The sequence below is a fragment of the Malaclemys terrapin genome, chromosome 3 (assembly GCF_027887155.1).
Source record: "Malaclemys terrapin pileata isolate rMalTer1 chromosome 3, rMalTer1.hap1, whole genome shotgun sequence".
Taxonomy (NCBI): Eukaryota; Metazoa; Chordata; order Testudines; family Emydidae; genus Malaclemys; species Malaclemys terrapin.
Window position 1 is genome coordinate 202,434,331 of NC_071507.1, and position 17,215 is coordinate 202,451,545.

The window sequence follows — 17,215 nt, forward strand, 5'->3', positions numbered from 1 at the left end:
TTAATGTATTTATTCTCAACACCTCTGTGAGGTAAGGAAGTACTACAGGTCTGTTGCATCTTACGCACATTTAACATGCGCTATTTCAGCTTTACGCGGTCGGCAAAAACAAAAAAAAGGAAAAATAACAATTTTAATACTGTACCTGTAGTGCGAGCAATTTCGCCCGCCATTCAACTCAATGTAATTTTGACTATACGCGGTTTTCGCTTTATGCACTAACTGCGAAACAGAACCCCCGTGTAAGATGAGACTCGCCTGTATTTACTTCCATTTTACAGATGGGGGACTGAGGCACAGAGAAGCTAAATTACTTGCTGTAGTCTGTGGAGGAGCAGGGATTTGAACTCAGGTTTCCTGAGTCCTGGGTTAGTGCCCTAGCCACTGGATGATCCTTCCTGAACTATAACAGAAGCAAATTACTAACCATACCCTGTGAGGCAGTGCTCAGATGGTGATCATATTGCATCTGGGGCCTCATCCATAATGAATTCACTGACGATTTGAGGACTGTTGACCACCAGTCTAGCACGGATGAACGTCAGCTTAATTTTTTGGTGCTCGTTTGTGTCTTCATGGATGATGTCTGGCTATTGCAAATTGTAATCAGTTTGTTTCTGGATCTGTGCTGCTTTTTCCTGTGGGTATTCTGTGTTAGGAATTGTATAAGAGAGGGAAAGAGGCAGAAGATGAGCATATCTGCTAGTGACATTGAACCTAATGTTTGTTAAAAGCTCTAGAGTTTCTGGACTGTGAAACTTCCATTCTTTAGAATGGATTTGCTGAGGAATAAGGTCTTTAAACGTTGATTTTTCCAAGTCACTAAAGGCTGGAAAAACTGCTACCCTATTAATCCTTTTTGTAATACAATCAAAGAACAAACTGCCTTGGTGTATGTAGTATTAATAAGACCAAAATGCTTTTAATGTGATATTGCCACAAGTTAATGTTGAAATTAACTAACTGCTGTTTTTCACTTAAGATGCTGAAAGTTGAATCCTGTATCATTTGGCTTATTGGAAGACAGTAATGTAACCAAAACGTCTGTCTGCCCTTTTTCTCACCAGAATTCAATAATTGATGCTGGTCCCCTGCCGGGAGAGTTCATCTGAAGACTGCCCATGGACAATCGATGCTTGTGTTTGCTGAAGTTCTAGTATTCTTTTGTTTTACTGTTTAATTTACTGAAGAGTCCATTTTTTCCCATGAGTCATCTTCCACCTCTGGAAAGGTAGAGGTAAGTTTTCAGGTTTTTTTCTTTTTTTCTTGTTCTTTCTCCACCTCAGGTGAAAATTGTTTAAACCTGTCAGAGATGCCTTTTGCTGAGGCATCTCTAAATGTGGAACCAATCATTGGAACTGCTCAAAGCATTCTCTCTCTCCTCTGCATCCTAAGAGTTTGCTTTCCATGGGTCAGACAGGCAGCCAGTCTGTAGTGCATCGGCAGTTAAAAAATCTGCCTTAGAAGTCCATAAAGGAAAAAATTACTGCAAAACTAGACCCTATTGACTTGGTGTGCTTTAATGGCTAGTTGCTACAATTGAAGAGTGGAGCATTGTGTAGGTGAAAACTACAACACGGTTCAAAAAAGAACTAGATAAGTTCATGGAGGATAGGCCCATCAATGGCTATTGGCCAGGATGGGCAGGGATGGTGTCCCTAGCCTCTGTTTGCAAGAAGCTGGGAATGGATGACAAGGGATGGATCACTTGATCATTACCAGTTCTGTTCATTCCCTCTGGGGCATCTGGCATTGGCCACTGTTGGAAGACAGGATACTGGGCTAGATGAACCTTTGTTCTGACCCAGTATGGCCATTCTTATGTTCTTGCGCATAGGCTACATACTCAAGACCGGTATGGTGGCTTTAATTAGTTAACATTAGTCTTGTGGTTTGACCTGCAGCTTTCAGAGCTTCTCTATAGAAGACTTGAGCCCATAGTGTGTTTCCCAAGTCTCAAGCTTGTGTGTTTAATGTCAGGGACTAAATCCAGTCTCTGGTGGAAGAACAGTCCAGTCAGTATCCTTGTAGCCCTTCCTAGCTGATATACGTAACGCTTGGACATTTCTATAATTTGCTAGCAACCAGCTATATTTTAATTTGAAGAAAAATTGCAGTAATAGAGTGGGAGCTACACAGAACAGAAAAACTTAAATGAGCATCATGGTGAAAATACCAGGAGCTATAAACACCATCATCCTAACTTTAGATTTTAGTTCCTCCTGTGCCATTGACATATTGGGCGGTCCGGTTCCTCCATTGATTAGTGGCTCGGTAATTGTGGTATTTCGTCCTCAGCAATGTCCACACCTTCAGTAACCTTTGTCACTGTCGTCTGCCAGTTCTTGTTTGGCCTACATCAATTTCTTTCCGACCCGGATACCCAATTCAATGCTTGCTTAGTTCATCTCCCATCTTCTGTATGGTGTATGTGTCTCAACTGCCTGAACTTTTTTCTTTGATATTTTCTAATACAACCTGCTCTGTCAGCTCCCTTACTCTCTCATTTGTTGTTTTGTCTTTCCATGAAATGTGTAGTATCTTCCTCAGCCATCTCTGATGGGCAACTTCCAGGGTTTTTTTTGTTAGCTCCTGTCTTCAACCAGTCTCTGCCCTCTACAGTAGTGTACTCAGTACAATCGCATGGTATAATCTGACCTTTAGTTTCGTGTTGAGACCTCGGTTTGGACAGATGTTGTTCATCCTTCCAAAAGTGGTGGTCATTTTGCCTCATCTCATGTGAATATTTTCATCGCAGCCACCGTCAAATATCATCACACTGTCCAGATCATAGAATATCAGGGTTGGAAGGGACCTCAGGAGGTCATCTAGTCCAACCCCCTGCTCAAAGCAGGACCAATTCCCAACTAAATCATCCCAGCCAGGGCTTTGTCAAGCCTGACCTTAAAAACCTCTAAGGAAGGAGATTCCACCACCTCCCTAGGTAACCCATTCCAGTGCTTCACCACCCTCCTAGTGAAAAAGTTTTTCCTAATATCCAACCTAAACCTCCCCAACTGCAACTTGAGACCATTGCTCCTTGTTCTGTCATCAGGTACCACTGAGAACAGTCTAGATCAGGGGTCGGCAACCTTTCAGAAGTGGTGTGCCGAGTCTTCATTTATTCACTCTAATTTAAGGTTTCGTGTGCCAGTAATACATTTTAATGTTTTTAGAAGGTCTCTTCCTCTAAGTCTATGATATATAACTAAAGTATTGTTGTATGTAAAGTAAATAAGGTTTTTAAAATGTTTAAGAAGCTTCATTTAAAATTAAATTAAAATGCAGAGCCCCTCTGACCGGTGGCCAGGACCCGGGCTGTGTGAGTGCCACTGAAAATCAGCTCGCGTGCCCGCCTTCGGCACACGTGCCATAGGTTGCCTACCCCTGGTCTAGATTCATCTCCTTTGGAACCCCCTTTCAGGTAGTTGAAAGCAGTTATCAAATCCCCCCTCATTCTTCTCTTCTGCAGACTAAACAATCCCAGTTCCCTCAACCTCTCCTCAGAAGTCATGTGCTCCAGTCCCCTAATCATTTTTGTTGCCCTCTGCTGGACTCTTTCCAATTTTTCCACATCTTTCTTGTAGTGTGGGGCCCAAAACTGGACACAGTACTCCAGATGAGGCCTCACCAATGTCGAACAGAAGGGAATGATCAGTCCCTCGATCTGCTGGCAGTGCCCCTACTTACACAGCCCAAAATGCCGTTAGCCTTCTTGGCAACAAGAGCACACTGTTGACTCATATCCAGCTTCTCGTCCACTGTAACCCCTAGGTCCTTTTCTGCAGAACTGCTGCCTAGCCATTCGGTCCCTAGTCTGTAACAGTGCATGGGATTCTTCCGTCCTAAGTGCAGGACTCTGCACTTGTCCTTGTTGAACCTCATCAGGTTTCTTTTGGCCCAATCGTCTAATTTGTCTAGGTCTCTCTGTATCCTATCCCTACCCTCCAGCATATCTACCACTCCTCCCAGTTTAGTGTCATCTGCAAACTTGCTGAGAGTGCAGTCCACACCATCCTCCAGATCATTAATGAAGATATTGAACAAAACAGGCCCCAGGACTGACCACTGGGGCATTCCGCTTGAAACCGGCTGCCAACTAGACATGGAGCCGTTGATCAGTACCTGTTGAGCCCGACGATCTAGCCAGCTTCCTATCCACCTTATAGTCCATTCATCCAGCCCATACTTCTTTAACTTGCTGGCAAGAATACTGTGGGAGACTGTATCAAAAGCTTTGCTAAAGTCAAGGAATAACACATCCACTGCTTTCCCCTCATCCACAGAGTCCGTTATCTCCTCATAGAAGGCAATTAGATTAGTCAGGCATGACTTTCCCTTAGTGAATCCATGCTGACTGTTCCTGATCACTTTCCTCTCCTCTAAGTGCTTCAGAATTGATTCCTTGAGGACCTGCTCCATGATTTTTCCAGGGACTGAGGTGAGGCTGACTGGCCTGTAGTTCCCCGGATCCTCCTCCTTCCCTTTTTTAAAGATGGGCACTACATTAGCCTTTTTCCAGTCATCCGGGACCTTCCCTGATCACCATGAGTTTTCAAAGATAATGGCCAATGGCTCTGCTATCACATCCGCCAGCTCCTTTAGCACCCTTGGATGCAGCGCATCCGGCCCCATGGACTTGTGCACGTCCAGTTTTTCTAAATAGTCCCAAACCACTTCTTTCTCCACAGAGGGCTGGTCACCTTCTCCCCATACTGTGCTGCCCAGTGCAGCAGTCTGGGAGCTGACCTTGTTCGTGAAGACAGAGGCAAAAAAATCATTGAGTACATTAGCTTTTTCCACATCCTCTGTTACTAGGTTGCCTCCCTCATTCAGTAAGGGGCCCACACTTTCCTTGACTTTCTTCTTGTTGCTAACATACCTGAAGAAACCCTTCTTGTTACTCTTAACGTCTCTTGCTAGCTGCAACTCCCTCAAGTGTGATTTGGCTTTCCTGATTTCACTCCTGCATGCCTGAGCAATATTTTTATACTCGTCCCTCATCATTTGTCCAGTCTTCCACTTCTTGTAAGCTTCTTTTTTGCTTTTAAGGTCAGCAAGGATTTCACTGTTAAGCCAAGCTGGTCGCTTGCCATATTTACTGTTCTTTCTACACATTGGGATGGTTTTTTCCTGCAACCTCAATAAGGATTCTTTAAAATACTGTCAGCTCTCCTGGACTCCTTTGCCCTTCATGTTATTCTCCCAGGGGATCCTGCCCATCAGTTCCCCGAGGGAGTCAAAGTCTGCTTTTCTGAAGTCTGGGGTCCGTATTCTGCTGCTCTCCTTTCTTCCTTGTGTTAGGATCCTGAACTCTACCATCTTATGGTCACTGCCTCCCAGGTTCCCATCCACTTTTGCTTCCCCTACTAATTCTTCCTGGTTTGTGAGCAGCAGGTCTAGAAGAGCTCTCCCCTTAGTTGGTTCCTCCAGCACTTGCACCAGGAAATTGTCCCCTACACTTTCCAAAAACTTCCTGAATTGTCTGGACACCGCTGTATTGCTCTCCCAGCAGATAGCAGGATGATTAAAGTCTCTCATGAGAACCAGGGCCTGCGATCTAGTAACTTCTGCTAGTTGCCGGAAGAAAGCCTCGTCCACCTCATCCCCCTGGTCTAGCAGAGATAGCAGAACTCTACCTGTTTCATTTTCTTTTCCAGCTGTTTCTAACTTAGCACTGGCATTTATATACACCCTTTGCACAATCATCATCTCTGGACAGTTTAATATGAAAGTAAATGTTCTTTCCATCATGCAGACCATCACAGATGTTGAAAATGCATGAAGAATAGGCCAAACAATTAAAAAAAAAAAAACCCACCACAATAGGGAAAATAATCATGCAGGCATTATCACAAGGTGAGCAGTTATACTGCCAGTATTACACTACCCTGTACAACGTAGCTGATCATTCATTCACCAAGAGTTTCTTGAGACGCTTTCAAATAAAGTCTGTTGTCCAGAACCAGGTTGCACTAGGGTTGGAATGCAAACTAGAGTTTCTAGAATTTTTTACGTTGGCTTGAAATGTCCCTTGCTTGACTAAAATTCACAATATTATCCTTTAATAGAATATAGATGCTGTGTAGAAGTATGATGCTGTTGTTGGGTCTCCTTCATAGGCTGATTTTGTTACTGGAAGGATGTCTGTGGGTTAATAGGTGGCTAATGGAATAAGGCACCCTACATACTGTTCTTGCCACAGACTTGCTGCATGGCATTGAGTGATCCATAAGAACACAGGATTGAAAGAGATTTTTGGGTGATTGAGTCCAGTCCCCTGCTTATCATTTTTCCTCTCTATGCTTCAGTTTCTCCATTTGTAAAATGAGGATAATAATATGTAACCACCATTGTAAAACTCTTGGAGAGCTTTAGTAGTAAAATGAGTGAATGAATAGGAAAGTATTACTAATTATTGTTATTTCACTTCATTTGTCAGGTTTCAGACTCCCTTTGCAAAGAAGAGCTGTGGCTTTCTGATTAGTCACTAAGTTCAAAGACATTTCTATGAATATTTGTTTTTACCATTTAAAAAAAAAAAGTCTCAGAATTTGGTGAGAATAGCACTTAGTACTGAATACTACTATTGCTCCACATCTCTGTGCACTGTTTTCACTTCACTGTTCTATCACGCTGCTTATTTTCTGGACAGATCTCTTATCATTCTGGAATCAGGGTTTTACAGAGCAATAAATAGACTCCTCCTACCCTTCTATTTTTAAGGGTTTTTTTAATGAAAAGAAAAATGTATTTGGAAGTAAAACAAGCAAAAATGTGATCACGTTAAAGAAAAGCTTTCTAATATTATCCTTAAGATTTATACATAACATAAAGTGACTATTGAGGGCTCTAAGCCTTTGTTGTATATTTATTCACCCGAATAAAAACAAATATATGTAAGTAAGGCAGTAGTGTAGCAGCCCTACCAAAACCAGGAATAAAACCCAAACCCACTTCATCTATGAATACCCTATTCTCAGTGCACAAAGCAATGCCATCAGCCCACTATTCCCTTCTTGAAGCTTGCGGAAAGGATGTGCTTTACAGGGTGCCCAGAAGGTCAACAAACTTGGCGATTTGGAACTAGAGGCCCTGTGCAAAGAGTTCCTAGCCCCAGCTCTATTTCTTTTACTCTGAGAGTATCAGACGGGGAGAGAGGTGCCTCTCCAGTACGTCAGTTCCAAACCATTCAGAGCTTTATATGTCAAAACCGAAACTCCACTCATAAGCTAGCAAACAGTAGTGATCCCAGAGAACTGCAGTCACCTGCTCAGAGTGAGAAACTCCACTTGATAAGTGAGCTGCCACATTCTTTGCTGGCTTCAGTTTCCCAGTTGACTTGAGATGCAGTCCCACATAAAGTGCATTTCAGTAATATAATCTCAGCGACGAAGGCATGGATCATGCTAGCAGAGTTCTGATGTGGGAGAAATGGCTGCAACCTCCTGCCCATATGTTGATTGAAAAAAGTAACATTGTACTGTTGGCTGCTTTTGGAGCTGCTGTATATTGTATTGTAAAGTTTGGTAGTGTAATCTCCCAGTCACTGTTGAAGACAAGTGCTGCTTCTCTTTGTGGATGGCGGGGTAGTATCTGACAAGTCTGCATTTGAGGCCAAACTGTTGTATAAATAATGTAATAACATGGATGGTCAACTTAATCCCAAAAGGTCTTTTGTACATATTCTTTCTGAAGAGAAAAATCATTTGGGGGAAAAAGTAGCAGTGATGTACATAACTTGACTGTGGAAAGCCCATTATATTATTGACCCTCATTAGATTGCTGCTGCTTGGAATTTCCACAGATGTATAGAATTGTCTAACACTCATACATTTAAAAGAGTCTATTATTGAAACTGAGTGATTTGAAAATTAGGTTTTTGTGTTTTAACGCTGAATTATACATGTATATCATGTTTGGAGAGTCAGACTTGGTTTATTTTGCATGAATAGAACTGAAGAACGTGTCTCCTCTTCATGTCCCTGTTAGAGAAACTCATCAGAAGTATTTATGATTTACTCTAGAAAAGTTGCATTATGAATAAAAAGAAATTCCACTTGATAATGTCATTTAGCCACATTGATGGTGTCCTTTGGTGTCAGCTAAAGTTAGAGGTTATCAGGGTTTTCCCATATCTAGCTGATAGGCTTGTCAGCTCTTACTTTTCTTTCAGATGAAATTTGCCCTTGTGCAAAGGGTCAGCAAAAGGCTCTTGTGCCATTGCAAAGACCGCCAAAGATGACTGAAGTGATGTGTGTATATATAATGTGTTAGCCTCAGCACATAGACGAATTTCACTCTGAGGTGTTTACAGAAGCCTAACTCGTTGAATTTTTCAGATGTGGTGACTTCTAATAAACTGTGGCAAAAAAAAATTCTTAATTCCCCTTTCAGTCCTCAATTCAGGTGGGAATGAAACTCAGCATCTTACACAAGAGGAGAGCTTTGGAAAGTTTAGAACCTCTTCAGTTTTTTCCCAAAAGGAAATGATGGCTTGTTTTGTATAAGATTCTTACTGTAGGACTGATGCCTAAAGAAAGCACTCGAGTTTCCTTGTACTTATCTGCAGAAGATATTTCAGATAGTACTGTGCTTTCTGGCTAAAGCTTCTCTGAAAAAGTGTACCAATTTTTTTAAAAAGATCTAAACATGAAGACCATTCTAGCCTGAAATGCTTAAATTGTTCTGAATGGAATTTCTGGTCATCCATTTGCTGAAATAAATAATAAGTTCATCGCTGGTTTGAAGACACAATGTCATTTTTTGTCAGCCATCAGTAGGAAAAAAATCATATTAAGGAAGGATTTCTAACAGCAAGATTAATTGGAATTAGACTGGACTGTTTTGCCAAGAGAGGTTGTTAAGGCAACATTATTAGAAGTGTTCCAAGTGTTAACTAGATAAAGACACTTTGATCTTTGTTGAGCTGTGGACTGCTGCAGAATCAATGAGAATAATTTGGTTAGCATTGAAGAGACCAACTCTTCTTTTTCATGTTCATATTAAATTAATAGGAATCAGAGGTGACTATACAACTTAGATCACATTAAAGACTAAAAAACATCAAAGATGGGTGGAGAAACAACTCATGGGACTTCAGAAAAAATGATAGAGAAAACAAACATGCTAGCAGAATTTTCAGACTTGGGGGAATGGGAATTACGGGCGAGAACCTTTTCATTTAAAGTAGTTAGTTTTAGTTACACTTATTGGGTTTTGTTCTGTTTCTTAAATTTAATTGTAGCCTTAAAGCCAGAATTTTCCATGGGGGTGCCTAAAATTGGGTACTCAAAGTAAAAGTGCTCTGGCTCATAGAAAGGTGTTGAGCACCCACAGCTTCTGTTGATGTTCAGTGCCAGTGAAAGTCAAACCACTTAAATGCCTAAATAAGGATTTGATTTCTTAACTTGAGGCACTAAAGTTTACAAAATTGGTCCAGAATTTTAAGATGGCCAGTGTATGTGGAACTCATGTAACAAAATTACTCCTTCAAAATACTACTTTTGGTGTCAGTAACTAGAAACTTCCGGAAGATGGGAAAACTGCAAGCCTCTTCAGGTGTTTCAGCAACCTTATTTATAGATGAGGCTCATTTGTAGCTTATAAGTCAATATAGAATCATAGAAATGTAGGGCTGGAAGGAACCTTGAGAAGTCAAATCCAGACCCCTAGTAACATGTAGGCTATCCGTGACAGGTGTTTGCCTAACCTGTTCTTAAAAACCTCCAATGACGGGGATTCCACAGCTACCCTTGGAAGCCTGTTCCAGATCTGAACTACTCTTCGAGTTAGAAATTTATTCTAAATATCTAACCTAAATCTGTCTTGCAGCAGATTAAGCCCAGTACTATTTGTCCTACCTTTAATGGACATGGAGAATAGTGGATCGCTATCCTCTTTATAACAGCCCTTAACATATTTGAAAACTGTTATCGGATCCCTCCTCAGTTGTCTTTTCTCAAAACTAAACATGCCCAGTTTTCTTAACCTTTCCCTATAGGTCAAGTTTTCTAAACCTTTTATCCTTTCTGTTGCTCTTTTCTGGATTCTCTCTAATTTATCCACATCTTTCCTAAAGCATGGAGCTCAAAACTGGATACAGTACTCCAGCTGAGGCTTCACCAATGCTGAGCAGAGTGGAACAGTTACGTCCTGTGTCTTAGATATGACGCTCCTGTTAATACAGCCCAGAAAAATATTAGCCTTATTTTGCAACCACATCATGCTGTTGACTCATAATTTGTGATTTACTCCAACGCTTGCAGTGTAGATATACCCAGAGTGTCACAGCTAAATACAGTGTGCAATAGATTGTTTAGCATAAGTAAACACACATTTCAAGGGACAATTAAAGGTTAAGTTGCCTGTTAACAGCTCTCCAGTCATAGGAAGGAAAGGGGGGGGGGGGGCGGAAGAGGTGATGCTGGGGTGGTAGGGTATTAAGTGGGTTATAGATTGTGAGAAGCCATACATCTAGTGTTTCCTAGTCTGGGCCCAATCCTTTCCCCGGTACAGTCCTTGTTGGTTCCAGCAGACATCTTGGGTGGAAAGCCAGGGCTTTCTTATGACTGGCCGCCCTCTGTTATGCTCCACCCCCTTTTATAGCTTTGGCACAAGGCGAGAATCTTTTGTCTACATGTGCCTGTTACAACATATGGTGTACGTCACTGTGCACTAAAAGCCCCAACAACTACTAAGTGGATGAAATGAGACAATCAGTGCACTGTCAAATGAACTCAGACAGAAAAATGATAAAAGACAAAAACACCCTATCACCTGTCGGTGAACACTTTTCATAATGCAATCACTCTCTATATGACTCTCAGTCCTCATCCTCAAAGGAAACTTGAATAACAGCCTCAGAAGATGAGCCTGGGAGCTTAAATGCATAACTTTGCTAGATACTAAAAATCATGGACTGAATAGAAATTTTAGATCAATGGCTTCTTACAACAATATATAACCCCCAGATCTCCCTCCCCCCCAAATTTTTTTCCTTTCCCCTCTATGACTGGAGGGGTGTTAACAGGGCTACTTCACCATGAAAAGTCCCTTGAAATAAGTGTTAGGTGTTTATCATAAACAATCTGTTCTACTTTGTGTTTAGCTATGACAATGAGTACGTTTCCCAGATCTGAAGAAGAGCTCTGTTTAAGCTTGTCTGTCTCACCAACAGAAGTTGGTCCAGTAAAAAATATTACCTCACCTCCCTCTTGTGTCTCTAATGTGGGACTGTCAGAGGCCTTAATAAAGTAATGGACCCGTGCTTTCCCTTGTCTTTCTGTGGCTCCTAATGTACTTCTAAAACCTCTTCGTATTGCCTTTTACATAACCTATATAAATTTCTGTTGTGTTTTCAAATATTTGCCCAGATCCAAAATTGCTTGTGTTAATTTGCTATTGGTGCACGTAATATAAAACATTACTTGAGGCTGGGAGAGGTTGGCTGTGTTAGGGATGTTTAATCCATGATTCTTTTCAGCCTTCTCTATTTGTGTAGAACTTGCTCTGTGGAAATCACAGGACGAACTGTGTGTATATTGGTTTTAGCAAAATCATAATCAGCATCCAGCAAGACCCTAAATGATGCTAGAAATATTAGTGGTTTCTTAGTCTGCTGGATATTCTGTTGTCCTCAAGGAGTTTCTACTTCCTGGGATAACAAAGAGGATGTATTGTACAACTGAAAACCATACACTTAAATAATCAATCCTTATCTTTTCTGGACTTAATGATCCCATACACTTCACATAATGCAGTATTTGCTATAAAGGCCCTTCCTGTGGACATTAATAGGATATAAATTGGTACTTATTTCCTTTCCCTTCTCTGTTGCTTCCATCTACATTTGTACAGCTCTACCTTTCACATTAATAATATACCGGTAGTATGTTGTGGGAATTAATTTGGTGTCTTACCATTCTTGACAGGCTTCTAAAATATGTTTTGTTCCATTCTCCCAGTTACTATAGTGGTGGTGTTAGTTGCAGCGTCTATATTTAATGTTGTAGAACTACATCCATTACTTGTATAATGTTCTTGTTACTCCTGACTTTCCAAAAAGCTCATCTTTGGGGTAGTTTTCCCCCATGCTTAGATGAATTGATTTGGAAAGCCTGAACAAAATCCCTTTAAGCCATATTTTAAGTTAGTGGACTCAATGTGGGGAGTGGAGTAGGGAAGTAATTTTTTTCTTTAAATAAATACATCTTTTAAAAAAATCTAGCTTTTTAGAAGAGGGCTATACTTAAAACAAACCAAAACAAATTTGAATGGTGAAACTTGGCATTGACATAGCTTCCATTGAAGATTAGTGTCTTACATCAGTTGGCAAAATATTGGATATTCACAAAAGTAAATGGCAAAGTATTGAATTTCACACAGTTTGCACAAATGAATTTTACAACCAACGTTACTCAATTTCAAGGACTGAAATTCATTCTATCCTTGAAATTGACTAATGTTCACAGTTTGGGGGCATTTTCATGATTTTTGTGTCCTCTGTGGAATCATGATTTACACGCTTCGTGTAGAGGCTGAGTTGGATACAGAGGAGCAAGTCCGAGACACTGGATCTGGGGCTTACATTAAGGAGTTATGGGAAGGTCCAAGAGTTCTGGACCAGAATATCAGCATATTTGGAGAATTTCACATCCGAAAGTTTCCCTTTGAAATAGTCTCTATTCTTCTTAAAAAAAAAAAAAAAAAAGATTTGATGGAGAATCCTAACTTTGTTCAATCAAAATATTTTTTTCCTTTTTTTAATAACATGATTTACACAGGGCTCTATTCCTAATGAAAATCCAGTACACTTGTTATGATACGTAGATCAAGGAAAACAAAATTTCCCCAGAAATAGGGTATGTATATTCCATACCCCCCTATGCAACCAAATGAACTACCCTGAAAATAGCCCAACTCCCCTATCTCCAGGCTGGTTTTTCCTTGCAATGTTTTACCATAGTTAATTGTTCTACAATATTTGTCTCTCTGTGCAGTCTCTATAAAGATAACTGAACAAAGTTAATTTAGTGTCAAGGCTATCCATTTAAAAAGAAGTGCAATGCAGAAAATTACTGTTGCTGCAGGTAATAAGACTACAAAGTCGTCCACAATATAAATAAGTATTAGGAAGGATGATTTGACCTTGGGCAAGTCATTTAATCTCTATCTCAATTCTCCATTTGTAAAACTGGAATAATACTTCCTTTTTCCTGTCCTTTGTGTTGCTTATTTAGAATGTAACCTTTTTGGGGCACGGACTCTCTTTTAATGGTTAGCTCAAGTGGACTCTGATTTTGGCTGGAGCCTCTAGGTGTTAGCATACTGCTACAACAAGGAACTACTGGAGTAAGGGAGGGTTGAAGTCCCATCTTTGCTACTAATATCATTTGGCTGGTGACCTTTTTCTGTAAAGCTGGGTTGATGGCAATAGCAACAGAAGGATAAAATCTTAAGGCCCAAGGCTGCAACTGCCAGGTGTTGTGCTTACTATTGTGCATAAGCTCATAAATATTGTGTTTAAGAATAACTGTGCATTGGATCAGGCCCTTAATCTGTGCCTGCTGGAAGATTTTACCATGTTCCTCTCTCCCCCCCAGTGAGACACTTACAATGTCCCACTTGTGAATTTATCTCCAGCAACAACTTCTGGGCCCATGATGGGCAATACCAGGCACTGACAGAGCGGGAGGCCCTACTAGCCTGTTCTAAAAATAAGCTGATGACAAATGAGCATGCTCAGAAGTGTTTTTCTGTTGCGTGTAACTTTCTGATTGTTAGGTTTTGGGGGGATGGTAAATTTAACAAAAGGTTGACTCCTCAGGAAGTAGTACTTGTTTAGTTTAGTGGTGGTTTGTTCATCTGTTTTCAGTTATTAGTGAGCAAAAAAAGTTTTCTTGCTGAAAGAATGGGTTTTATTCACTTTCCAGTAACTCTCAAATGACTAGAGGGATTTTCCACAAACTTTCAAAAAAAAAAAAAAAAAGTTCACCTGTGGGTTGAGAGCAAGAGTGGGAAATTTTAACCTCATAGGAGTAACTGTGTGTTTCAGTTATTACCATTATTATTTCCCTCATGGTCTTGTGATAAGTTTTTGTGAATAGTTTTTAGAGACATGCTTGGAGCTTTTTGTCCTCAGAGCGTGGATCTATTGGCCTTTGGAGAAGACCTATCAGAAGTTCTGCACGTTCAGGAAACAAGTACAAATTGTAATAAACACACTCCTCCAACCACCTTTTCTGCAGAGTTGGGGATCATTGTGTGCTACTGTACTCTGTGTGGTAGAAAAGGAATTGTCAGTTAAAGCACTTGCTGGCTGTTTTCACTCCATAGTGGGTAAGTGATTCCTGTAATTCTATGGCCCACCTGTCAATTGGGAATGTTGATTTAATAATCCCAGAGTAATGCTCTTTATATCTACTACTATGCAAGAATTACAGGTAAATAATTTTCTTCTCTTCATGTTTAGTTTTGGAATTTTGCCCAACTAAAGGGGGTATGGAGTACCTAATGGCTTGGAATGCAGATCTTTAGTTTTTCTCATCTTTAACTAGTGTTCCTTCCATTAGACCTCTTCTCAGTGAGAGGGGAAGATATAAACCTACCAGGCACACCTATGCTATTTCTTCCAAGAAAAATCTTCAAGCCCAGAAATCTGTCTTGGACTTGCAGCACACTTGTCTTGTTAGAAAGGTGAGTTAATGTGCTAGTATCTCAGGGTGTGGATTTACAGTACACATAATAAGAACGAGGAGTAATTGTGGCACCTTAGAGACTAACAAATGTATTTGGGCATAAGCTTTCATAGTCTAAAGCCCACTGTGACGGGTTGGATCACAGAAACCCCCTTGGGAGCTGCCACCTAATGTACCAAGACTACTTCTATTCCTGTTTTCCCTGCCAGTTCAGGACTCCAGCACCCTGTCTTGCTTAGCCAGACACTCCCGTCTGCTTCAACACAGACCTAGGGTCTGAATAACTTGCCCCAAAGCTGCAAGTTTACTTGAAAACAGCTTACAGAAGTGTGCTTGTCTTTAGCACTCAGATACCCAACTCCCAATGGTGTCTAAATCCAGATAAATCCGTTTTACCCTGCATAAAGCTTACGCAGGGCAAACTCGTAAATTGTTCGCCCTCTATAACACTGATAGAGGGATATGCACAGCTGTTTGCTCCCCCAGGTATTAATACATACTCTGAGTAAATTACTAAATAAAAAGTGATTTTATTAAATACAGACAGTAGGATTTAAGTGGTTCCAAGTAGTAACAGACAGAACAAAGTAAGTCACCAAGTAAAATAAAATAAAATGCACAAATCTATGTCTAATCAAACTAAATACAGATAAGTTCCTCACCAGTTCCAGAATGCTCCCTTTTACAGGCTAATCTCCTTTTAGCCTGGGTCCAGCACACTCCCTGTAGCTACTGTCCTTTGTTCTCGTTCCCTTCAAGTATCCTGGGGGCGGGGGTGGGGGTGGAGAGGCTCCTTCCTTAGCCAGCTGAAGACCAAATGGAGGGGTCTCCCACGGGTTTAAATGGACTCTTTTGTGGGTGGAGACCCAACTCCTATGCAAAGTCCAGCTCCAAGATGGAGTTCTGGAGTCACCTGGGCAAGTCGCATGTCCCTGCATGACTCAGTCTTTACAGGCCGAAGCCATTGTCCACGTGGTATCTTGCATGTCTCCAGGAAGACTTTCTTATGTGGATTGGAGCATTCCAAGATGCATTGTTCCCCAAGTGTTTCCTGATCAGGTACTTAACCTGGCGAATTCCTTCCTAAAGAAGCTGACCAAATGCCTCACAAAGCTTACTTAGAAACCAAGCCAGCATACAGCCCATATTCTTAACCTCGAGTAGAAAATGATATGTATGTACAAATAGGATGAATAGATATAGTAGACCAGAACCTTTACGGAGATATGTTACATGGCACAGGCAGCACAGAACATATTCCAGTTATGTCATACATACATTTATAAGCACCCCCCCAGAAAGCCTTATGGGGTACACTGTCACACCCACTTCATCAGATGCATGCAGTGGAAAATACAGTAAGAAGATATATAGATAGATAGATACACACAAACACACCACACACAGCATGAAAAAATGGGTGTTGCCATACCAACTCTAACGAGACTAATCAATTAAGGTGGGCTTTTATCAGCAGGAGAAAAAAAAACTTTTGTAGTGATAATCAGGATGGCCCATTTCAAACAGTTGATAAGAAGGTGTGAGTAACAGTAGGGGGAAAATTAGCATGGGGAAATAGTTTTTACTTTGTGTAATGACCCATCCACTCCCAGTCCTTATTCAAGCCTAATTTAAGGGTGTCCAGTTTGCAAATTAATTCCAGTTCTGCAGTTTCTTGTTGGAGTCTGTTTTTGAAGGTGTTTTTTTTTAAGAATTGCGACTTTTAGGTCTGTAATTGAGTGACCAGGGAGTTTGAGGTGTTCTCTGACCGGTTTTTGAATGTTATAATTCTTGACGTCTGATTTGTGTCCATTTATTCTTTTGCGTAGAGACTGTCTGATTTGGCCAATGTACATGGCAGAGGGGCATTGCTGGCACATGATGACATATATCACATTGGTAGATGTGCAGGTGAACAAGCCCCTGATGGCGTGGCTGATGTGATTAGGTCCTATGATGGTGTCCCTTGAATAGATGTGTGGACAGAGTTGACAACGGGCTTTGTTGCAAGGATAGGTTCCTGGATTAGTGTTTTTGTTGTGTGGTGTGTGGTTGCTGGTGAGTATTTGCTTCAGGTTGGTAGGCTGTCTGTAAGTGAGGGCTGGCCTATCTCCCAAGATCTGTGAGAGTGAGGGATCGTCCTTCAGGATAGGTTGTAGATCCTTGATGATGCGCTGGAGAGGTTTTAGTTGGGAGCTGAAGGTGACGGCTAGTGGCGTTCTGTTACTTTCTTTGTTGGGCCTGTCCTGTAGGAGGTGACTTCTGGGTATTCTTCTGGCTCTGTCAATCTGTTTCTTCACTTCAGCAGGTGGGTATTATAGTTTTAATGTAATGTGATATGTGCCAGCAATGCCCCTCTGCCATGTACATTAGCCAAACCGGACAGTCTCTACGCAAAAGAATTAATGGACACAAATCTGACATCAGGAATCATAATATTCAAAAACCAGTAAAACACTTTAACCTGTCTAGTCATTCAATGACAGACTTGCGGGTGGCAATTTTGCAACAAGAAA

The 17,215-nt window shown here is 40.9% G+C and overlaps 1 protein-coding gene across 1 annotated transcript in view; it reads left to right on the plus strand.

Annotated features, from left to right (window-relative positions):
• Positions 1–1,067: 1,067 nt before the first annotated feature.
• The window catches only part of NCOA1 (nuclear receptor coactivator 1), a 263,927-nt gene continuing 247,779 nt past the window's right edge, over positions 1,068–17,215 (plus strand). The window contains exon 1 of the mRNA XM_054021341.1: positions 1,068–1,237. The gene's annotated coding sequence lies outside the window, so the exon portion shown is untranslated. The remainder of the gene's footprint in view (positions 1,238–17,215) is intronic.